Genomic DNA, 25,589 nt, shown 5'->3' with positions numbered 1-25,589 from the left:
ATTGCAGAGATTGGCACTATGAGATCTTTGCTTTCTAGGCTGCTTCCAGCTCTCTGTAGCCATAGGGAGGCACTGCAAAGAAGAGAGCAGGAGAAAGAGAGAGAGGCCAGCTCTCTCATCTTGTCTTAGGCAGTATCCAACAGTGGCTCTGTCCTCAGAGGCTCTCTCTCTTCCTGACAGTTTGCTTCTCTCTGATGGCCTTAGCTAATGGTTCCAGGGACATTACTTTTCCCTGAGATCCTTCCATCTCTAACTTATCTCATTATCCCTTCTTTAGCTTCTCAGCTTTTTCACCACTTATGAAAATATTTCCCTGAATTAAGTTCCTTCTATATCCCTGCTTTGACCTAGTCATGTACAGTTCTCAAAGACACTAAGTGAAGAAATACATTTCTTCCAAACACTTAGCAATGCCTAAAAAAAATTCATTTTGTTTCCTTCCACAATGACATATAAGGTTTAATACACAAATAGTCCTAGAAAACTTTACAAATTCAACTATACATATGACAGATTTTACTCCGGAGAGCAGAATATAATTTAGTTCAAGAAAAGAAATAGATTGAGGGGTTGAGGTACAAGAGCATTAGAAAAAACTACAAGGAGTTCAAGTAATGAAGGGGTTTGAAAAAGGAAATGAAATATACTAAAGATTAACTTGTTTTAAAAACTTGCCAAGGACAAACCATAGAGGGACACCATTGTTTTACAGATTTATTGAAGAATGCCACCTAAAGGTTAGGTAAGTTATGTCACAAAGTTATTAACAATTAGACAACTAAAAGTGGAACATCAAGTGGAATCACTGTAAAGCTGCATCTCAAAGAGAAGAGAACAGAAAATCTATTGTGTTTTTTTTTTTTTTACTTTATCCATGGTAAATTTAAAATAATTTCCTCCCAAAGTCTATTCTGAACTGCGATTGCTCTTCAGTCCTCTTTCTGCATTGAATGCCATTTACAAAAAAAAAAAGTCTCTAAAATCTACATATCATTGGCAAATACATGTCTCACATACTGAAGCAAGGAGCAGAGAAGTTGAACCCAAGTTATATTTGTCAGAGTTAGGATCCATTTTATACACAAGGACAATTCTAGCATAAAAAAAAATTGGACTTCCATGTTGTAAATGACACATATACGCTAGCAATGACCTAGACTGTGGCTTTTATAAGCAGACTACATTGTTGGTATACAGCACACCATGAACTATTTAATTCATTAAACAGGTCAAATTCTGAAACCTGTCCAGTTCTCCATATGGACATGAGTGCACACACATACTAACTTCACCTATCCTGTACACACCCTTAATTCAAGATTATAAAGTGAAATTCAGTAACCTACACCAGTAACTGTATTATACACTACAATGACAGCCTTACCTGTCTCTCCAGAGTTGACCAGGTCCTAGGGTTTTCAGACTTTTTCAGAATTTATGTGGCCATGTGTAACTTTTTGGATAGATCAATGGGTAGACAAATGAATGTATATGTGTGTGTGTATATATATATATATTTTACACACATATATATATATTACTCTATGACTATATAGCAACTCACTGAACTGTACTTTAGTACTTAAGTGCCAAGTAATCTTCACACCATGTGTTTCATGGATCAAGATACTAATCATGTAAGTTTCCATATTCTAATTTTTGTATCAGTTTTTATTTCATTTACTCATTCATTAATACAGAAATTACTCATTTCCCAAATATTGATTGAGAACATACCACGTCTTGTGCTAGGGGCCACCTCACCTTTTGACATTGAATGTTTATTCAGCACCATCAAGGTAGTTGCTACTGGCCACATCTGATGAATGAGTACATTAAACAAGTCTGATTTTAATTGACAAATACTGTAAGTGTAAAACCCACACTGCATTGAGACAAAATAATATAAAATATTTTGCTACTTATTTTGGTATTGATTATATTTTGAAGTTTCAATACTTTAGATATATTAATAACTGAACATACTTCCAAAATTAATTTTAACTATTTTTTTAAAAAAATTTTAATGTGGTTCCTAGAAAACTAAAAAAAAAAAATACATATGTTCCTAGCACATATGGGGAAGTGGAAATAATCAATCATCTGTCTCACAACAAACTCTAATAAGTATCATGAAATTCAAATCCTTGAAAGAACAAAGACCTTTTTGGAAAGAGATGAGTCAGGAGGTCCTGGTCACCCACCAGGGTGACTGATGCCTATCTAGACTTTATTGGACCAGGGTCCAGAGACATCTTGCTCTGCACTGCTCTTCGAAGTCCTGTGAAATGAGACAAAGTGAGATAGAGCCTTGGAGTTCAGACACTAGCGAGGACTCGGTCAAGTAAATGAACAATTGAATAACATTGGAATTTCTCAAGATGTATTCATTGTACCACCTACAATAGATCACCTGGGTGTGTCCTAAGTATGAGTGTCCTGGCCTCACCTTCCACTGAACCCAGGAGTTGATATTCCTGCTAAACACCCCAGGTGATTCTGGGTTTGCCCATGCATTGGCCAAGAACTTGTACAAGCTAGGCTTCACAGTACTCTCTGGTGTTTTGAATGAAAAGAGCTCAAGAGCTAAGGAATTGTGAAGAAACTGGTCCAAGAGCATCACTGTGCTTCAGATGGACATCACCAACCCGGAACAGATAAAAGATGCTATAGCAAAGTCGTAGAGAGAAGGTGCAGGACATAGGATTGCAGCCTCTGGTCAACAATGTTGGGATCCTTGTCTCCCCAACAGATGGGGAACTCATTCCCATGACCAAGTACAAATGATGCATGGAGGTGAACTTCTTTGGACCTATAGGAGTCAGGAAGGTGGTTTTATCTCTTCTTAGGAAACCTAAAGGGAGGCTGGTGAATGTCAGCAGCATGGGAGGAGGGGTTCCAATGCCAAAGATGGCAGCTTACAACTCAACGAAGGCAGCTCTGGTTATGTTTTCTTCAATTGTGAGGCAAGAACTTTCAGCATGGGGAGTAAAGTCTCTGTGGTCCAACCCGGAGGCTTCCAAATGAATATTGCAGGCACAGATGATGTATGGGCCAAGAAAGAAAAGAATATCTTGGACCACCTCACCCAAGAGCAGCTGAGGGACTATGGCCAGGACTACGTTCTTCTTCAGAAGAATTTCCTCACTGTTGCTGGAAGCCATTCCTGCCCCGACTTCACCCCAGTGCTCCAGGGCCTTCCAGCATGCCACCTCTGCTCATAGGCCCTCTCCCTTCTATATACCGGGGAGAATGGTTTCCCTGTGGCTCTACTTTGCCTGCCTTTCCCCTACTTGCTTACTTGATTATTACATTAAAAAATTATTTGCTGACAGAGTGTATATTCTCAGAGCTCCACACATGCCTAACTAGAAGATCCCAGTGCCATAGTCTCTCTAGAAAGACTATACCTAGGTATTGATGGCTGCTGATTCATCAGGGAAATGGCTGCTGCAATTTGAGTGGCTGTTTCAATTTCTCTCTCTCTCACTTTTTTTTCTTTTGAGATAGGTCTCACTATATAATTCAGGCTGGTCTTAAACCCATGTTGTAGCCCAGCTGCCCTCAAACTCGTGGTGATCCTCCTGCCTCAGCTCCTGAGTGCTGGGATTATGGGCATGAACCACCATGCCCAGCTATGCAATTTCTTAAGGCAACAGTGAAGTTTGCTGTATCAATAATCTCTTCATCTTATGAAAGATTTTTCTGCGGCATGTGATGTTGTTTAAAAGCATTTTGGTTGCAGTAGAACTTCTTTCCAAACTGGAGGACCTTGTCGAACCTCCCCTGCTTTTATCAATTAAGTTTACTTAATATCCTAAATCCTCTGTTGCCAATTCAACAAGGTACACAGCACCTTCACCAGGAATAGAGTCCATCACAAGAAGCCACCTTCTTTGTTCATCCTAAAGAAGCAACTTGTCATCGTTCAAGTTTGATTATGAGGGTGCAGCAACCCAGTCAGCTCTTCAGAGGGAAGGAGCCCTAAGGAGAGGGAGAGACACGGAGACAGCCAGCTGTCAGTTAAGTTCGCTGCATGTGAGCCTGGACTATGTTTCTGCAGAATGACTGCCAAAGATTGCTGATCACCATAACAGATGTAGTAATGACCAAAAAAGTTTGAAATAATTGCAAATATTACCAAAATGTAACAGAGACACAAAGTGTACACGTGCTCGAGCACCTGATTGATGCATGATCATTACAAATCTCAATATCTGTGAAGTTCAATAAAGCAAACCACAATAAATGGAAAAAAAATCCTTTTCCACCAATATTAAATATGTCCAGCCCATGTCATTGGTGATATGGGGAATTCAGTGTTTTCCTCAAAAAGTCACAAAGTGTAGCAAAATAAAATGAGATTTTCTTTTGGCCAGAGAACTCTGTTTTTATGCTAGCCATGTAACCAAGGGCAAGTTGTTAAACTCTCTGAGTCATAAATTCCTTATCAAATACACTGATACTGTGGATAAAATACTTAGCATGTGTTTGATATACATACTACCTATTCAAAACTTATAGTACCAATTGTCTTGTTTTGTTTTCATGTAGCGTACATGAAGACAGGTGGGTGAGAGGGTACTGATTTTGCCATTGGTGTCACCATATGGACTCAAGTAGTGTCAGTTGTCATAACACACATTAGAAACACACTGATGCAGATGGAAGAGAGGATCCTACAAATACAAGTAACAAAGCTTTATTGATAAGGTACCCTTAACTCTCTGTTAATTACAAACAGTAAAGTCTCTAACTCATTTAAATGACCTGACAATTGGGCTGGGGATTTAGCTCAGTGGTTCCACCACCTGCCTCACAAGTGTAAGGACCCCAGTTCGATCCCCAGTACCAAAAAAAAAAAAAAAAAAAAAATGGCCTGACAATTCCCAGCTAGAATTTATTTCAGTGACTTAAAAAGAAAATGAGCAAATCATGATTCCTTTTGCCCAAGTGTGGCCCATTCCCTATTGCCTGCTGCTCTTCTTACCCAGTCTTAGCCATGATCTTATGATAATGTCCTCCCCAGCCTTAGCCATTATGTTTGATAAGCAACTGTAGGAATATAAACACTTGCACTGAAATAGTTACTGAATGAAAATTCACCATTAAAAATCATTTAAGATTTCATTAAGAATCTTTGCTCTTTGCACTTCCATAAGATATACTAAAAAGCCAAAGTGTACAGGGCTTTTGATTGGTTTACCTAAAGTATATTGAATATAGACTGAGACCAAAAGGAAATCATGGAGAACTCAGTGCCCTGAAAATTTTACTCTATGATTATTACATCTGTTCCAACTCTAGATAGCATTCTCAAAACTCAGATCAATGTCCAACAATAAGTGTCACTTAATAGTGCCTATAGCCAACACCAAAAGGGAATTTTATTTTGAATTCATTCTTTTGAAGGTATGTAGATCTCCTTTTTTTTCTCCCCAAAAGAAAAATAGGTAGGCATAATACCGTGTAGTTCATTGTGTTTCAAGGGCCACACACAACATTGTGGCAATGTGGAAATATAAATTCTGTTTCAAACAATACTGAGTACATACGTGTTAATATGCCTGCTTTTGATTTATGCCTGTTCTGGAAGGAACATTGCAACATCCTTTCCTATGTGGAGTTAATTGAGAAATCCTGGGCCAGTGTCTCTCTAAGGACACTGAGATCTGCCTGTATACAGGAGAGAGACTTTGAAGCCCGTGTAGAGAAGCCTGAGCTTTCAATTGACCATCTTGAGTTACAACCGGCCCTCATGAATGAACAGAGTTTATAAGTTAGGGTCCACTGTACTTCATTCAACAAATGTACATTGAGTGCCTTCTCTATCTCAGCCACCCTTTTAGTTACTAACACAAAGCAGTGACGAAAACATACCAAAATCCCCATTCTTCAAATTTACATTTTAGTTTTGAGTGATCCTCAGTGAACAAGATTTTTAAAAATAGAGATTCCCTCCTCAGGCCCCTCTTCCTCACCTAAAACAGGATACATGAGAACAGTGTCACTGGGAAGGTGGCATCATGGCTACAGTTATAGCTACTTTGCTACCACCTCTTCTTGACCTCATTCCTTAAGGAGGCTAGTTTGGGAATGATGCAATCTAAAGATTAAAGTCTACAGGAAAAATCTAAACATGCTCCAATTCTACCATTTATGAGTGGGCTCCAACCACACCAACATGACCAATCATCATTGCTGTTCATTGCCTAGAATTTCCTTGGGGACTTCCACAGATAGAGACATTATTAGTAGGGCAGGATTTTAGAATTGCTGGATTTCCAGCTGTAATAGCTTCAAAATAGCACTGAAACAACACCCTCACCCTCTGGCATCAATTTTCTGTCCATCTCCTGAAACCCCTCATGGAGAAGGGAGAGCAGATTCCCAGTATAAAATTGCTGATTATTACTTCCACAGCAGGCCTGGGTTTCCAGCTCAGGGAAGAACAAAAGTGACAGTTCTGTGAAATGTGAAATAAATAATCCTAATCACTTTCTTGTATTGATCATTTAATATGTTTTAGGAGTTTTAGAAAATTTACATGTATTATCTTATTAATCTTTCCAATAATTTTCTGGTGCTATAATTTCTTTTTACGTAGGACAAACCTGAAACATAAAGTTAGGTAACTTGCCTGAAATAATGGTAGATCCAAGACCCACACCCAGGCAGTCTGGCTCCAGAGCATTTATTCTAGCCACCACGCTGTACCTTCTGGGAATACAGAAAGGTAGGCACTTGAAAAAGATAGGCTCTCATTTGTCAAATCAGGCTTTAATTCCTCAAGTTTCCCATTGTGTTGTTTCTTTTTCTTTCTAATCTTTTCTTCTGCTTCCTTCCTTTTATTCTTTTCATTTCTAGATCAGATAAGGACCTTTCATCTCTGTCATGCCTGCCTACCATGTACCCTGTAGTCAAAAACAAACTCCTTCTCACATGCTCCACAGAGCAATAGCTACTTCTTTAGGAATCTTGGAACAAAGAGGAAGGGAAGGAATATAGACATTACTTCCTCAGGCCCCACTTTCTCATCATCTTCTCTTAACTGGGGAATGACAAACTTACCCATTGAATGTTCAGAAAGCAGCAGCTTCTATCCCCAAAACTCCACTATGCATTCCATAGTGTCTGCAGGAAAGAAAGACTCAGATGGGAATCTCTTGGACATTGTGAGAAGGAAAAGGTTATCTTCTAACGTTACTCTCGGGGATTGAACTCTGGACCTTGTGCTTGCGAGGCAGGCAGCAGCACCACTGAGCTAAATCCCCAGCCCTGATGTTTACTCTTTGTTCCTTGTCTCTCCCCCAGCTGCTGCCCCCATTAGTCCTTCCCGGAAGGCACCTACCCAGCCTGTAATGATGGGGAGTGGCAGAGAGGAAGGATCATAGATGTGTGTAAGAAAAGGGAGAAGAGAGATCCTAAGAAATTTCTGATACCAATGTGAGAGTCCTGCACTCCCTGATCATTCTTACGTCACCCTTGAAATGTAAGAATGTCCTGGACAGTGTGTCTTATGAAGACACATTCTTCTGAATGTGTGTTCTATAAGCCTAGAGTCACACAATGATAACAAAATTCAGCCCTGACCTCAAGGATCTCACAATCAAAATAAGACTCATAATTGCCTTAAAAATATTTGACATTCTCACTTGTTGGGGCTTGTGAGAGATGAACTGAAAGTGTTGATTTAAATGGAAATATATCAAAGTTACACTTTGCTCAGCAGGCAAGAGTGTTGTTCACACTGGAGGCTTGATGCTATGCATCTTTGGTGCTTTCTTTTTTTTAATTAAAAAGTGCAAGTAGAAGTGTGACATGATGTTAGGTTATTTTATTTGCATTTTTAAAAATCCTCTCTCCCATTCTTTCCCTCACACCTTTAGCCTCCAATGCCTCTGTGTAAATTAGGAACCACTTCCAAACAAGTTAAACTTGAAGACCTACTTAGTTTCTCGGGCTCATTACCAAGGATTTAAAACCTCTCTATTCATTCGACAACAATAGTTTCCATGGCAATTACCGCAACACATGACATTCCCTGCAGCTCAAGCTTAAAAACTGCACCAGCAGAAATGGCTACATATCAACACATTCTCCAGGAAAAGCCAGGCGGGTCTTCACTGGTTCTGAGCAGGAGGAATTCATTTTTTAAAATGAAAAAAAAATCCATCATTTTGATTTCTTGGTACAATATTGAGTTTCTCCCTTTTTATTTCAAACTATTACACCCACGAAGATATAATTTTGTATAACAAATCACTGGAATTGCATTCATGTGAGAGTGGCCAGGGACAAAGACAAAAGGGTTTATCATAATTTTCATCACCCCTTTCATCTGTTTTTGACCCTTTAATCATTATGTTAGGCATCACTCTCAACACAATATGTCTGTCTTTCTGCTTTCCTCCAAGGAAAGCAACCAGAAGGTACATGCAAACCACTTCCATGAAAAATAAATAGCCAAATAAATACACCAGCCAAGAAGGTTCCTTTGACTGGGCAATCTACAATGTGCTAGGGACCATAATAGGAGCTTTATATGAATCATTTCAAATGACCTTGTGAGATCAGGATTTTCATCTTTGTGCAAATGAAGAAATGTGTGTTCAAAGAGATGAAGAAATTACCCCATGATTATACAGCCAAATGTGTCAGAACTAGGATTTCCTCCCCAAATTGGCCAGGCTCCAGAGTCTATGATTTTTAATTAATTGATAAATGGTATAATTTTCTGGCACAGGCTTGAGAGAAGGTAGAGTGGGGAGAGGTGCTCAGTCAAGTGGCCTCAGCTATTACCAGAGCACTTGAAGTCCCTGTGTGCTGGCTGGGACAACCCTAAACAAGTCCCTCAAAGCTTTATTCTTCCTCATTTTTCCAGGAAATATTAATCACGATGTTGACCGGCTTCCCTAGGCTATGTAACAAGAGACTGGAATAAACACTAGGTGAGAGTTCCAAAATGCCATCCAGTAAGGATGGTGCTTATAAACCCACAGGAAGAAACAAATGAGAAGAAGGAAGACAAAGGGGAAATAGGAAGAAAAATGTTTTAAAATGACTTGGGAGGGGAGCTTGCCCAAAAGAGAATGAATGCAAGCCTCCAAGTACTCTCATTGTGTCCAGCCCTAGGCAAACGTGTTGGATGAGAAACACAGCTCCCAATTCTATCTTCTACAAAACCTGGCTCTAAAGGTGCAAAAGATCCCCGTGAGAAGATCGTGTAGGTCATGTCTGTCTGTTTCTGACCCAAGAATGTACAATACCATAGATTTTATATGAGTGTGTTAATTTCTTTGCAAGGAAGAATTATGGATTTACAGGTTTCCTTTTAATAAAGCATAGTAGTAATGCAAATACAGTATCCATTAACTTGAGCCAGGGAGCCTATTTGTGTAATCATTAAATGAGGAGCTACATTAGCTTCATATTAAGGTAATAGCTGTGCTTATCTAATTTTGCATTTACTTTAGGCTCTGTCTTTAATGATGTATGATACCTTTAATTAAGGGTCGACAATTAATGAGGCAGTTGAGGTTACTGTACTTGACTTTATGTTTTAGTTAGCAGAAATTAAACATGCTTATACTTTAATTTCCTCCTTTCCTGCTCTTCAGAAGCTATGCAAAAGAGATCTTTGGAAATAATACAGAATTCTGTCCAACACATACTCACTCATACATTGATTTATGTAGCAAGCATTTTTCTGCACCAGAAGATACAAAACAGACCATGCATGTACCTTTCCCTAAAGGAATTCAGAGTCTAGGGCTAACCTTACTAGGCTTTAATAGACATCATTTAAAAAGGAGGCCCTAGGGAAAATGTGAGCTGTAATCTATATAGATATGATCAGACTGAGGCTCAAGGATTTGAGCATTTTCATGGCATTTTTATTCATTTGTATATCAAACAAGCATGGAAAAATGTGTCCCAATTGCCAATGATTATGTTAAGTTCTCGTAAGGACTCTCCATAACAGACCTCAGTATGAAATAGAGGCACTTGGAAATTTTAACTTTTAGAAAAAGTTAACATTTTGCAAACCTCCGGATAGTAATCTTTTGTCCATAACGTGCATGAATGAATTATAGCTGAGTTCTTTATTCAATGCAAAAGGGCTTTAAATTTTTCAAAGGCTGTTAGTTTATGATGTTTTTTTCCATTAACTCTATTGGTACATTTTAGGTATACAGTACAGTTACATTCATCATTGAGATCTTGTACCTTTACATGATGTATCTTGGTTATTTTTTCGCAACCACCTTCCCTTCCTTCACCCCCTCCACCCTTCCCTAATTACAAAGACTTTGTTTCCATTTTTTCCTTTTCTCATATTTTTCTTTTCCCTTCTTTCCTTTCCCCTATCCCTCCCACTTCCCCTACTCCTTTAGAACTTTTCTTCCTATTTTACAATATCATTTATACATTTTGATCCTTATTTACACTTTTAGTTTTTCACACCAGAGAAACTATTCATGTCCTAAATAGGACACATGTGTGTCCTATTTATTTCACTTAAGATTATGGCCCCCATGTGCATCCACTTAGCTATAAATGTCTCTAGTTTCTTCTTTATGGCTGAGTAGTACTCCATTAAAAAAAAAAAAACACATCTTCTTTATCCAGTCTCCACTCGATGGTCACTTGCGCTGTTTCCAAATTTTAGCTATTACAAACTGTGCCACTATAAACATGGGTGAGCATATATCACTGTGGTATGATTCTTTTAATTCTTTTGGGAACATACCTAGTAGAGGAATCGCTGGGTCAAATGGGACTTCCAATCCTAGTTGTCTGAGGTATCTCCATATTGATTTCCACAGTGGTTGCACCAGTCTGCACTCTCACCAACAATGAAGAAGGGTTCCTTCTCCCCACAACCCCACCAGCATTTGTTATTGGTTGATTTCTTGATAGCAGCCATTCTTCCTGGTGTGAGGTGGAATCTCAACATTGTTTTCATCTGCATCTCTCGAATGACCAGGGATGTTGAACATTTTTTCATGTTTATTTGCTGCTTTTACTTCTTTGTCTGAGAAGTGTCTGTTCATTTCAGATGCCCATTTTTGAATTGGGTCTTTATATTTGGGGGGGGGGTCTGATTTTATTTACTTCTTTATATATTCTAGATAGTAGACCTTTGTCTGAGGAACATCTGGAAAAAATTTTTTCCCACATTCTAGGTTGTCTCTTAGCTCTGTTGGTGGTTTCTCTTGCAGTGGAGAAGCTTTTTAATAAGATGAGACCCCAGTTGTTGATTCTTTGTGCTAGTGCCCATGCTACTGAGGATTTGTTCATAAAGTTTTATCCTATGCCAATTTCTTCAAGACTTCTACCTAACGTATCTTCCATCAAGTTTAGTGTTTCTGTTTTATTATTTATCTTAAATCTATCTTTAATCCACTTCAATTTTAGTTTAGTGCATGGTGAAAGGTAGGGGCCTAGTTTTAATCTTTGGCAAGTTGAAATCCAGTTTTTCCAATACCATTTATTAAAGAGGCTATCTTTCCTCCAGTGAGGATGGTTGGCTCCTTTGTCAAAGATGAGGTAGCTGAATATGTCTGGAGTTGTTTCTGCATCTTCTAATCTATTCCACTGATCCTCGAGTCTGTTTCTTTGCCAGTACCATGCTGTTTTTATCACAATGTCTTTGTAGTATAGTTTCAAGCTGGAGATTGTGATACTCCCTGCCATGTCCCTGTTGTCTAGAGTTGCTTTTGCTATTCTGGGTCTCTTCTTGTTCCAAATGAATTTTTGGATTGTTTTCTCTAGCTCTGTGAAATATACTGTTGGGATTTCAATCTGGGTTGCATTGAATCTGTATAGTAGTTTTGGAAGTATGGCCATTTTCACTATATTGGTTCTGCCTACCAAGGAACAAGGGATTTATTTCCATTTTCTTATATCCTCTTCAATCACTTTTTTCAGAGCATCGTAGTTCTCAATGTAGAGGTCTTTTGCTTCCTTCATTAGATTGATTCCTAAATATTTCATTTTTTTGGATGCTATTGTGAAAGGGATTGTTTCCCTAATTTCTCTCTCAGTGGGTCAGTTATTTGTGTACAAGAAGGCTATTGATTTTTGAGTGTTTACCTTGCATCCAGTTACTCTACTGTATCTGTCAATTAAGTCTAGAAGTCTTTTGGCAGACTTTTTGGGTCTTCAGTGTAGAGTATCATATCATCAGCAGATAATGATAGTTTAACTTTTTACTTTCCTATCTTTTATTCTTTTCATTTTTTTCTCTTGTCTAATTGCCATGGCTAATGTTTCCAAAACTATATTGAACAGGAGTGATGATAGTGGACATCCTTGTCTTGCTCCTGATTTTAGCATGAAGATTTTCAGTTTTTGACCATTTAGTATAATGTTGCCTGTTGGTTTTTCATAGATAGCCTTTATCACATTGAGATAAAGACCCTCTATTCCAATTTTCTGCAGGGTTTTTTATCATGAATGGGTGTGGAATTTTATCAAATGCTTTTTCTGCATCTATTGAGATGATCATATGGCTTTGGTCCTTGACTCTATTAATATAGTGTATTACATTTATTGATTTACACATGTTGAACCATCCTTGCATCCCTGGGACAAATCTGACTTATTCAGGGTGTATGATCTTCTTGATGACCCTCTGTATTCTGTTTGCTAATTTCTTGTTGAGGATTTTTCCATCTATGTTCATTAGGGAGATTGGCCTGTAGTTCTCTTTTTCAGTTGGGTCTTTCCTTGGTTTTGGAATCAAAGTAAGGAAGGAATTTGGAAGCCTTGCTTCCCTTTCAATTTCCTTGATGAGTTTAAAGAGTAAAGGCATTAGTTCTTCTGTAAATGTCTTGTAGAATTCAGCAGTGAAGCCATCAGGAGCTGGCCTTTTCTTTGTTGGTAAATATTTTATTACATTTTCAATTTCACTCATTGTAATTGGGGTGTTTAGAATTTCTATATCTTCTTCATTTAACTTTGGCAATTCATATGTATCTAGGAATCTGTCCATTTCTTCTGTATTTTCCATTTTATTAGAGTACAGGTTCTCTAAGTAGACATTGATGATCCTCTGGATGTCTGTTGGAACTGTTGTGACTTCACCTCTTTCATTCCTAATTGCTTGGATTTGAACCTTTTTTTTCCTTTTTTGATAAGGTTGGCTAAGGGTTTATCAATTTTATTTATTCTTTGAAAAAACCAACTCTTCTATTCGTTGATTTTTATATCATTCTCTTAGTTTCCATTGCATTGATTTCTGCTCTGATCTTTATAATTTTCTCCCTTGTATGAGCTTTGGATTTGTCTTGCTTTTCTTTTCCTAGGATCTTAAGGTTCAGCATTAGGTTGTCTATTTGAGCTCACTCTGTTTTCCTAGTGTGGCCATTCATTACTATGAATTTCCCGTGTAGAAGTGCTTTCATTGTTTCCCGTAGATTCCTGTGTGTTGTACTGGCATTATCATTTACTTATAGAAACTGTCTAATTTATTCTTTAAATTCCTCTGTGACCCATTGGTTGTTCTGGAGAGTGTTATTCAATTTCTATGTGTTTGTGAGGTTCTTGCAGTTTCTTATGCTATTGATCTCCAGTTTAATTGTACTATGGTCTGATAATATACATGGGATAATTTCAGTTCCTTTACATTTACTTAAACATGTTCTATGAACTAGTATGTGGTCTATTTTGGAGAATGACCCGTGTGCAGCTGAAAAGAATGTGTATTCTGATTTTGTGGGGTGGAACACTCCGTAGACATCTATTAAGTCCATTTGTTCAAAAGCTTGGTTCAGTTCTAGTATTTCATTATTGATTTTTTTGTCTAGATGATCTGTCTATTTGTGATAATGGGGTACTGAGGTCCCCCACTATAATTGTATTAGTGCATATTTGTTTTTTCATGTCCATTAACATTTGTTTTGTATAGTTGGGGCCATTAGTATTTGGTGCATATATATTTATGATTATCATCTCTTCCTCTTGGATTGTTCCCTTTACAAGGATGTAGTGACCTTCTTGGTCTCTCTTAATTAGTTTTGGTTTGAAATTTGCTTTGTTTGCAAATAATACAGCTACCTCTGCTTTTTTCCAGGTTCCTGTCATGTGGGAAACTTTTTTTCCATCCTTTTACTTTCAGTCTATGAGTTTCTTTTTGAACTAGTTGCATTTCTTGTACACAGCATATTGTTGGATTTTGCTTCTTAATCCCTTCTGTCAGTGTGTTTCTTTTATTTGGTGAGTTGAGGCCATTTACATTGATATTATAACTGATATGTATTGACTTATCATTGTCATGTTATTTTCCTATTGTTGGTTCTTTTTTATTTTTTCCCCTCTCCTTTTAATTTCTTGCCTTGCCTGATGGATTTGCTCTGTTGGGCCTCATGGAGTTGTGACCTTCATTGTCATTTTTTAGGATATTTTTTAGAATTGTTTGGAATGCTGGTTTGGTATTTATGAAGTTTCTCAGGTGTTCTTTGTCATGGAAGTATCTTATTTCCCCATCAATTTTGAAAGATAGTTTTGCAGGATACATCAGTCTAGGTTGGAGATTATTTTCTTTTAGGGCTTGAAATACCTCACCCCAGGCTCTCCTTTGTTTGAGAGTTTGTATTGAAAAGTCTGCTGTGATTCTGATGGGCTTTCCTTTGCATGTGATTTGTTTATTTTCTCTAACTGCTTGTAGTATTTTGTTCTTCTGTTGGGTTTCTGGGATCTTGATTATTGTATGTCTAGGTGTAGATTTTTTTTGATCATGGCTTGTTGGAGTCTTATAAGGCTCACTTATCTGTATGTCAAATTCTTCTGCTCTTTTGGGGAAGTTTTTTATGTCATTTGTACTTTCTTCTGCTTTTTCATGGACTTCTGTCAGTCTTATATTGTTCTTTGTGTCTTTGTGTCATCTAGGAGCTGTTGGATTGATTTCTCATGGTCCCTTACTAGTTGTAAGAGATCTCTCTTTTCATGGTCACTGAGCACCATCCTGTCTTCTATATCTGATATTCTGTCTTCAGTTTGTCTCAGTCTGTTGTGTATACTTTCAATAGAGTTTTTAATCTCCTGGATATCTTTTTGAAACTGTTTCATGGATTCCATTTCTTTCCTATGTTGGGTGTTCATGATTTCCATTTCTTTCCTATGCTGGGCATTCATGGCATCCATCATGGTCCTGAACTCATGTGGTTTTTATCTGTTTCTGTTCTAGAGCTTCTAATCATGTCTTCTATTCTGCTCACCATCTCTGTAGTTATCTGTGAGATTATTTATGTTTTGAATTTTTCTAGAGCCTCATTCATCTCTTTTGTTACTTCCTGTGCTATCAGTTCAGGGTTTCCAGGTGGTTGATTATCAGACTTTTCCACCTCATTTCTCCAGAGTTTGCCTTTGTTGAGCTAGAAGTCTGGGACTGACCCCTGCTTAAATGTCTTCTCATTTCTATTTTTGCTGTTGGTATTGTCCTTGGTTTAGTTCCTGAGTTGATACTTCAATATTGGTTATTGTAGGTATCTTTGTTGCTTGTATTTAGAACCCTTGTGGAATGATTGCTTTTCAGAGGTATCTTCCAGATATAGCTAGCCTTAAAGTTTTGAGTCTCTAATAACTCTAGGGCAATCTCATTTTCATTATACCAGAAGGATAACTGATTAGATCAATCACAACACCTTAGCCCAAGTGATACAATCAACAATAACAATAATGTAAAGTACAGCTTAGAAAATAACAATTTGTGGTAGTTATTAATCTATCACCTTTAACTGTGTGAATTAAATCAAAATCGAGGACCAGCCCAAAATATGTTTATAGTGAATAAACTCTTCAATATAGCAACTTTACCCTTTGGGATGAGGACTTAGAAGGAGTTGGGGAGGGAGGGATAGATAGGTAGAAGGAAAAGGAAAGGTTAGAAATGAGGCCAGAGGACACAGGAAAATCATGCAAAATCTAGGGAACTGTTGAAGACAAGAGGAAAAGACAGAATTAAAGAACAAAGACAAGAACAGAACAACCTATCAGCAATAGAGAGGCTAGAAACTGTATTCACTTTCCTTTGAAACTAATGACAATCAAGAGAAGGAAAAATGAGAAGAAAAGAAAAAGAAAGAAGAAATTTGAATTAGTACAGGAACAGTAACAAAAAGAGAGATGAAGAAGAATGTGGGAGAGCAAGAGAGTGAGAGAAAGAGAGAAAGAAAAGAAAAAAATTTGAAAAGAGTAGAAAAAAGCAACTTAAAATCAAAAATTATAAATGAGAGAAAAAATAATTTTGAAAATAACAAATAAAAAATAAAAATGAAGGGCCTCCTTCAAGGTATGACTCTGCTGTCACAATAGACAATGTGGGCCACAGTGTGCAGGTCTAAGTCAATTAGTCTCAGCAAGCCAGCAGCAGACCCCTGAGATTCAGGCTGATTTCTGGCTGCAAGTCCCAAGTTGAGGTCCCTGTCCTCCTGCAGGGTTGAACTCCACAAACTTCTATTGCAGGTTCCAGCTGCCCTTCTCCTGAAGACAGTCCAGGTTCCGATGGGAGGTGATGATCCCTCCAACTTACCAAGTACAGTGGACTGTGTGTCGTTATTGCAGAGATTCTCTTCACTTTTCCAGTGGGCTTCAATTTTAGTAAAGGAACCCAAAAGAGGCCCTCTTTCTGTTGTTCACTTCTGCTCTACCTTCTGGAACTCAGGACAATGGCCTTTATGACCTCCTGTGCCTCTGGGGTGTGGATCCAGGTACAGGCTCAACCAGAAGTCCAGAGGTGGGGAGTAGGGGGGCCATGGGGGTGGGGGTGATGCTGCTCCACTCCTCACCTGTCCGCCCCTGGCTGGGAGGCCTGGAATGGAGTCTCCTACTGTCCTTTTTGATGATACCTTAGATATATCTATTTTATGATGTTTTAAAAGATACTCCTAGAAATTATGTTAGCTTCTTGAAAATAGGTGACTCTTAGAATGGATCCATTCCACCCATGCCTATTTAAATGTTTAGATTTTTCTCTGATTATACAAGCTATAGGCAAAGAACATACATGGCGTTTTGGTATTCAGAAATATATGGACTTTGCTATACATATAAATATTCATATTTAAGTATTGGTCACATCTGCTACTAAGATAAAAGTGAAGAGGATCATTATGCAGAAAAAGGATAGTATTCATTTAAGAAAAGATAATTTTAATGAAATATGAAAGGGGGAAATGTCTAGATAGATCTATTCCAAAGTAACTAATAGATGCAAATAGATTCAGTAGGTAAATGAAACATTTCCTCTATTGCTAAGTCAGTTTTAATGACAAAGAGAACTGGAGAAGGAAAAAGAAGGGAGGGAGTTCATTTTAAAACAAGAGAATTGCAATATAGTCTCAATATCAGGAGGAAAAGTACATTGATTTTAAAATTCAGTAGAAGTTGATTTAAATCCTATATTGCCATTTATAGATTAATTAAATATCTGTATAACAGGCCTTGTTCCCCAGGGGAGTTGACTATAGAGACTGGTGTACAGGAGGTTTTTCTGGGAGTGTTCTTGGGATCAACACCCAGGGACAAGAATGGAAGGTAGTGAGTGATAAATCCAGTATTGAATGGGTAGAAAAGTTGAACTTTGATAGACTCTCAAAAAAAGATTCCTCAAGCTGCTAAGAGTCCTGCCCCTAGGACGACCCTTCAGAATTGCCCTGAATTGAGGTGAAGGCCCAGGCCTGTATGACTCCAAGGTTAACTGTTCGCTGGATGGAGGCTTCTCCAGGAGGGACCATGACTGTAGGCAATGTGGCTCCCTTTGGGAGAGACACATTGAAGGGAATGTTACCTGCCATCAGAACCCCCAGGATCCTGGAAATAAATTCTGCAAAGCAGGATCTAGGCAGCACACCACAGTATCTGAAAAGTATCTTAGGTCCATTAATACATTCATTCAACAGTCCTACAATTCACAAGTAGGGTGTGCTGTGATCAAGCAGTGAACAGCCAGGTCATTACCATCATGGAACTCTCACTCTGGGGCATAAAGAGAAAAATAATTACAAGAGTCAGTACCATAAAGAAAAAATTGTGACAACTATTAATAAATAGGGCCTTTTCAGATAGAAAAGACTGAAGAATGAATGGAAAATGATGAAGTGTTTAATATATGGACCTGTTATGGTTTGGATCTAGATGTCCCCCAAAAGCCTCATGTGGTTATAGATGGGGCTTTTTCAGAGGTAGCTGAATCTAAAGTGTGTGATGCTGGGATTAAGAGCAAGTGATTATTAAATCATCCCACTTATTGGTTTGGCACCACCCTAATCCCCGTAGTCTGGGTAAGATAAAAGGGGCAGAAAGAGGCTGTTAAGGTCCCTTGTTGCTTTTGCTATCACGTGGGGTCCATTAACTATTTCTCCTCTGTGAAGCCCCTTTGTTATATGCAACTCTACCTTGGAGCCAGCCGATTATGGACTAAAACCTCTACAAACTGTGAGCTAAATAAACCCTTTCCCCTTTAATTTAGGGTGTCAGGTATTTTGTCTGAGCAACAATAGAAAAGTAATTAACACAGGACCTTTACCAAAATATCTGCTGGCCTCTGGTATAGAAGAGGCAAGATGGAATGGGATATTTTGCAGAGCTGTGGAGAGTAGGTACTTAGATACAATAGAAAGAAGGGCAAAGAAGATCTGTACTGAGGTGGGTAGATTTACGGATTTAGTGATGGGTAAAGAAAGAAATGCCATTTTCATAGTTGTATTGTTTAGATGGCAGGAGTTTGAGGACAGATGTTGAGAGTTTTGAAGTTCTTGCTTTGAAGCATAAAAAGCTAATTTTGGGTGGAAATGTAGTAGAATTGAAAAGGGGTAGTGCTGAATACCTGTTGGAGCTTGTGGCTATAAATCTGAAGTAAACCTAATTTGAGGATGGGCCCATTAGTTAAGATGTTGTACTAAATGTATACTTTGGCATCATTTTCTTTCTTCTGGCCTATGGCAGTGAGAAGTATAATATAAAAGAAAAAGAGAAAAAAGATTTGTTGAGCTTGGAAAATAATCATCTCTATTTTGTACAAAAATAGAGCAGAAAAGTAAAATAGTTGAAGCTAGAGGGCTTCTGGTAACTGCTCTAGATTCAGGCATTGATGCCTGGGAATTTTGGTTCCTTGAGATCAAGGTAATTCATTTTAGGCTCACGCTTGAGGCTGGAGTTAGGCTCTGAGTATCAGCCAGGGTGAACAGAAGAAACAACAGCACTCTTGAAATTTTAAGCATAGAGGAATTTATTACAAAGAACCAAGTATTTGCAAAATCATTGAGAGCATTAAAGGTGAAGATTCCAGATGCTAGTTGATACAAGTAAAGAAAATAAGAGATGAAGAAAATAGAAAACTTCAACTCAAAATGTACCCGACTACTTAAATTTGTTCTCCAGAAGTTGGCAAGTAAATCATCAAGCAGAAAACAAATTCACTCTGCTAGAAATTAATTTTATATGTGTTTAGGATATTCAAAGATAAATAAAAGAATATCAATGTTCAAAGAATGATAAATTATGAAAGAAAAACTGGCTAAGAACAAGTGCTATGAAAAATGGTCAATTAGAAAAATCTATGAATTAAAAATATAGTTAGCAGTTTAAAAAAAAAATTAACAGATGCCATAATACAAGATTAGCATAGTTAAGGAAAGCATTAGTAACTTGGAAGATGGTGATAGACATATTAAAATAAAAACAAGCAGTAAGGAAATATGGCAGGTAGTTTAAGATGCTTCAATCCATATCTAAACAGTTTTAGAATACAAGATTGCAGGAAATAATGCAAAAACCATAGTTGGAGGCATACGTTGAAGGTTTTTGCAAGAAGGAAAAAATGTAAGTGCATTATTAGACTGAAAATACACTCTGAATATTATGCAGATTAAGTAAGAATAAGTCCACACTGAGATGAGTTGTAATTAAATAAGAACACCTCAAAGATAATATTAAAGTCCTAACCACTTCTAGAGAAAAAGGATAAGTTAAACAGACAGTTACACTGCATCAGACTTCTTTATCGGCAATCACATAGAATTTTTAAAAGCACATGCCATCCATCCCAGTATGAGAGGACAGAGACGGGGGAACATGGCAGCAAGAATTCTATACTTACATTCCCTTTGGATTTTTTTAAATGACAGAAAAACAAAACATTCACACACTCAAGAACAGGATATTTACCGCCCACAGACACTTTCTAAAACTGTTATGAAGGAATGTACTTAGTAAAGATAAAAAAATGAACATACTTGGTTGGCATGGGATAAAAGAAAGCGCCAGAAATAAGACTGAATAAAATGCTGGTAAATAATAGTTGTGGATGGTAATAAAATAATAAATTGAATTCAGCCTCCCAAATTATATGCTTTTTCTCCAATGTCTAGGCATAAGCTGCTCAAATGTTGGCAGAAAGGTGTTGATTACAAATAGTTGGGGGTTTACCCCATGAATTCAAGAACAGGAGAGAGGCAAGTTTAGGGACAGTGTATACCAGCAAGTAACCAGAATGATGGATGTGGGCTGTAAGTGGTGTTGTAAAGGAAGTGAAGGGATTTGGGCAATGGTAAATAGTGCAAAAATGGCTTGGGGGGAAGATGTGTGGAGGAATCATTAGGAGGACTCAACGAAGTCAAAGAAGTGTTACAGTCAGAATGCTGGTAAGATATGATTGAGCCTAGGCCAAAGAGTGTATCCTTCCAGTAAGTTTCAGGCATACCATTCTGATGGGGTGACCATGGGTATAAGTCATGAGGTAAGTCAGAGGATAAAAATTCAGAAATAAGAAATGGGAACTGATAGAATTGCCTTACTGATCACGATGAGATGGGGTAGGCATGAGGGAGAAGGCAGAGGGTCAGGAACCTAAGTGCTTAGTGAATGAAGAGAGCACAAACACACCATGAATGAGAGCAATAAAAAGGTTAGAAAAGGCTGATGACATTCACTTCAGTGGAGGGGGTCATCTCAAAAAAACGTGGATGTGGCCATAGAGAGAAGTTCTAGAAAGCATAGTATTCTTTACACTTACACAATGGCAAAAAGTATAGTGTGAGTTCCTGAGAAGGAGGTTCTGGACAAATGAACTGCCCTGCAGACTGGATCGTCATGAGTTCCTACCTTCAAGGCTTAAATTAAATATAAAGAGAACCTAGAAATTTATTTTTCATCATTAAGGGCAGTTAAGTGCCTATTGAGTCCCCTTGTTCTTTCTGTATGTCTCCGTAATAAATCTTATGACTTAATTTCAGGATTTGTAGAAGAGTTCTTACACCTTGTCTTCACTGACTTACAATTCCATTGTGCCCAAGGGTTGAATGGACTATATATTATTCTTTGGGCAGTGATCTTACCAAAAGATGCAGAATTTACTTCCTCAAGAAATTTTCAATCCAATGAAAGAAGAGCAAGAAATAGATCATTCTTGAGTACATGTACTGATTATAATAAAATATGCAAACATCCTACAATACAAAATATATTTTTGATAAGTTTTTTTGGCACTAGGGATTGAATTCAGGACCTTAATTTTTTTTGGTACTAGGGATTGAATTAAGGACCTTGCACTTCCGAGGCAGGCACAGTACCACTGAGCTACATCCTTTGTGATATAAATTTTAAACTATAAATAAGGCTTAAACAAGGAATAGAATATTTTGTTTGATGAAGTATTTTAGTTTTATATGTTTAAATATTTTAGTTAAAAATAATCAAGAAAAATACTTATTGAGATCCTTAAACATTTAGGGTCACAGATACCAGAAAGAAGTATAAAACAAAGACCCTGAATTCCGAATTCTAGAATATTAGTGTGTGTGTGCGCGCGCGCGCGTGTGTGTGTGTGTGTGTACATTTACTTGGTGGTACTGGGGATTGAACCCAGGCCCTTCACTCTGAACTACCTGTGGTGACATGAAACTCTGTTAGTAGTATTGCAGTGCTAAGCACAGATAAAGGTCTACTCTAATGCTTAAGAAGAGCAAAGAGTAAGGATCAGAATGAGAATGATATTATGATCAACCAACAGACTTTGTTAGTCATCATTAGCAGTGTGCTAATGACAAGAAATAAATCAGGGACTCAAAAGGGTGCAAGAAGATTTCAATTAGAAAAATTATGATATTTCTCATGAAAATAGTGACAGGTAAGAAGTTGTTTTTAGCTCAAACCAAGTATTATATTTTTGAAGAATATGTAAAAATAACTCCAAAACTTAGTAGTTGACAGTATGTATGTTAATGTTTAAACACAAGTAAATAACTTCTAGTTGTTCTAATTAGAAGTGAGAAGTATATCAAATGACATAAAAATGTCTTAATGGAAGAATGAAAATAAGTACAATCGTTCATCATTTCAGGCATCCAGTGTGTCACTGAGCCAATGTCTTCAAATAATGGTAACCAAAACATTAATAAACACAAGGGTACACATTACTCATTATTTCAATTTTTTAAAATGTAAATTTGTTGTAACTAGATTCATTAACTGATTCCTAATGGGCATTAAGTACAGAGTAAATGGAAATATATAAAAAGTCCAGTGTAGAATAAGGTCCAAATTATGGAAGGACTCAGCAAACCCACACTTTGTGTGTAGATTATGCTTCCTATTTTGCTTTGTTTTTTTTGGTACCGGGAATCAAACTCAGGACCTTGCGCTTGCAAGGCAGGCTCAGTGCCACTGAGATAAATCCCCAGCCCTCCTATTTTGCTTTATTAGCCTAAGTTGTTGGCCTTGGTTAATTGATGTTTCATTAAAGTACTGACAAAACTTATTTCATGATAAAGTCTTATGCTCAAAGAAGTTAAAGGACTTTCCATTTGCAAAATACCTGATTGAGACACATTTTTCTTTTGTTTTGTATGTTTTATACAATGCCAGATTTTTATCCCCAATGAAAAAATCCATTCTACCACCATGTAAAAAGAACACTTCCTCATCATGTGGTTTCTCTGTTTGACCTAACTTCAGATTGTCACAGTATGTTCTAAGAACTGAAAGACTAGCTATCCTCTGGCTACTAAGGTCATGAGTTTAATTTTTTAGGTCAACACATCCAATTAAAACAAGCTTGGTACAAAATAGACAACACAAGGTAGTAGTTTTACAAAAGACAAGATACACACATCAGTAAAGAAAAAAAGATATACACTTAACATATAAGTTAAAGGAGACAAATGAAACTTTACTATGGTTTTTGTGAATGTTTTGAACACTGTAAGTACAATTCAATAACTCAAGAAACCATTTTTTGGCTTGGGAAATTTTTTTTATTAATTATATTGATACATTTAAGGTATGCAATATAATGACTTTCATCAATGGAAATTTGCACCTTTACATAATCTCTCTTGGTTCTTATTTTTTCTTAAGATTGCCTCAAAAGGGTCCTTTGATCCCTGTCAAGGTCAAGTAACATGAACAGGAATTATCTCTAGATTTGCAAGAGTAAATCTTAAAGTAGATTTTAAATCAAATAAAAGTGGACACTTTATCAGACTCATGGACTAATATAAACCATTTTTTATTTGGAATGCTTTGCAAAAACTGTGGAGTGCCACATTTTCGGCATCCTGCTGCCTCATTACATCGCTGGACTTTAATCCCAGAGTTTTTCTATTTCTCACATGACCAGAACTCCAAAAGCTCTGCCTCATTCCTAGGGAGAGATAGAAACCAAGTCAGGGTTTAGTTGTTAGAAAAGTTAAAGGACTTGGAAGAGTCAAATGACTCAGTACATAGAGCTCACTAAAGTGTCTCACCCACTGGCCTCCTTTAAAGTTAGTAGTTAACATGGAAAAAGAAGCCACCAGATTGATTTTTTTAGTCTTTTTTCTTTAGCAAGATGCAGAATGATGAGAATTACCATTAGCTTTCTCAGGTTGATGTTTTGACATTTGATGTATACATGAAATAGAAAATGGACTCCAAAAAGTTTTCTCATGTTAATGCCTATTAGTGTATGACGACTTCCTAGTACATAGGTAAAGGAGGCACTGTGTCTCTGAAATAATCACGTGATTCCTCTGAAGTCAAACAACCTGGGTTTGTACCTTGAGTCTGCTACTTATGAGTGTGTAAACTTCAGCAAATTATTTATACTCCAATGTAAATAACAGTAATGCTTACTCCAAGGAGTTATGGGAATGCAATGAGCTAATGCATAATACACATAGTGCATTTATCCCAGGTTCAGCTGTTATTATGTAGTTACTTTGCAAGCCCAATGAAAGCTTGATGGTTCCACAATATTTATGCAATTGCCTCAATTTTTCTGAGATATCTTGTATATTAGGCCTTTATTCATGCTATTTCCTTTATTTCCAACTCCATTAACCATCTCTCCACCAAATCATAAATCTTGACAAAAAAAGTTCATCTCTTCAAGATGCTTCCTCTGCCTCACCCAGTTCTAGCCACATTGTTCTTTCTTCTCATGCTTTGTCCACTCCCCATTTATTAGTGCAGTCTATGATACATTTTCCTGCATGAGTTACATAAGAATAAACTAACACTAGAGTTACTCTTGCCAGTGAGATCTTTAATTGTGTTGTACCAGAAATAAAATGCATTGTGAGTGAGTGATCCATTTTTATTATGGAAACAAAATAGGGAGAGGCTATTCTATCCCCCAAAGGGGTTTATAAATCTTTTCCCATCTCTACAGCAAGAAGGAAAACATCACAGGAGAGCACAGCCTTCCAAGCTAAGGTCTAGGTCACAGCTGAGAAACTCAGGCAGAATACTACATTTTGAGCAAGTGCATAAGCAAACACTATAATAGATGCCCCAAAGTGAGAACCAAACTGCCTTAAGCCAAAGGTAAGTGATGAGAGCATATCAAGATGCAAAGAAGGATACCTACACTGCATAAAAGCTATTAACTGAGCTGCCACGCCCATGGCTGCTTAAAGAAAGGAACTGCAGGTTGGGAAATCAGTTGTTCATCTCTTTTTCTAGTATGAGTGAAAATCTGTATATTCTTATCATAGAATTTGGGTTTAGATGTTCTTAGCAATCCATCTTAATTTTCATGAGGTCCTCAGTTTTCATGTATCTGAGAAATCATCTAATGTAAGTATACGTCGAGGGTTTGTCCTGCAAGACTATTTAAACTGGAAGATTGATTTTCAAAGTAGGCAAAGTACCATGCAAGCACATTCCAACTCCAAAAAATAATTATCTTAACCAAATATGCTTTGTGCAGATATTCTAAGTTCATTACATCTGAGTCCTTCAATAGGATGACTTATTGTAGGTTTCATGTGTCTTTTCATTCCCTCCATGGATCCAAACACTTTATGCATTCAAATCTTGCTATTCTTTCTATAAAAGCTAAAAGTAATATTCTGATTGTTCCAATGCATGTCAGTAGGTCTTTAGGCTATTGATGCTAATATTGGCATTTATATCCATTAGTTGTTTATCTTATGTATGTCTTAGTTCTTCAACTACATGCTAATCTCTCAGGTCTCAGACATTGGAACTGTATTTCCTACTTTCGAAAACATCAGAATGCTGCATGGCTTTCTACCCGGAGTACATTACAGATTTTGTTTAGGAAATGATTGTAGACACAAATTTATGAAAGAACAAATATG

General features: G+C 37.3%; 1 protein-coding gene and 1 pseudogene across 5 annotated transcripts in view; both read left to right on the top strand.

Moving 5' to 3' along the window:
* Celf2 (CUGBP Elav-like family member 2) overlaps positions 1-25,589 on the top strand; it is an 830,356-nt gene that overhangs the window by 93,791 nt on the left and 710,976 nt on the right. The gene's annotated exons all lie outside the window — the stretch shown is intronic.
* Positions 1-25,589, top strand: part of LOC147826327 (estradiol 17-beta-dehydrogenase 2 pseudogene) — a 98,423-nt pseudogene that overhangs the window by 26,708 nt on the left and 46,126 nt on the right. Inside the window, exon 1 of the transcript XR_015439479.1 lies at positions 1-25,589. This exon is cut by the window's left edge and continues 26,708 nt beyond it; it is cut by the window's right edge and continues 46,126 nt beyond it. The product of XR_015439479.1 is annotated as an estradiol 17-beta-dehydrogenase 2 pseudogene (transcript).

This window comes from Heterocephalus glaber, unplaced genomic scaffold (assembly GCF_053883595.1).
Source record: "Heterocephalus glaber isolate CG9 unplaced genomic scaffold, H.glaber_assembly_v1.0 deba00001472, whole genome shotgun sequence".
NCBI lineage: Eukaryota > Metazoa > Chordata > Mammalia > Rodentia > Bathyergidae > Heterocephalus > Heterocephalus glaber.
This window is presented reverse-complemented; position numbering and strand designations above follow the sequence as displayed.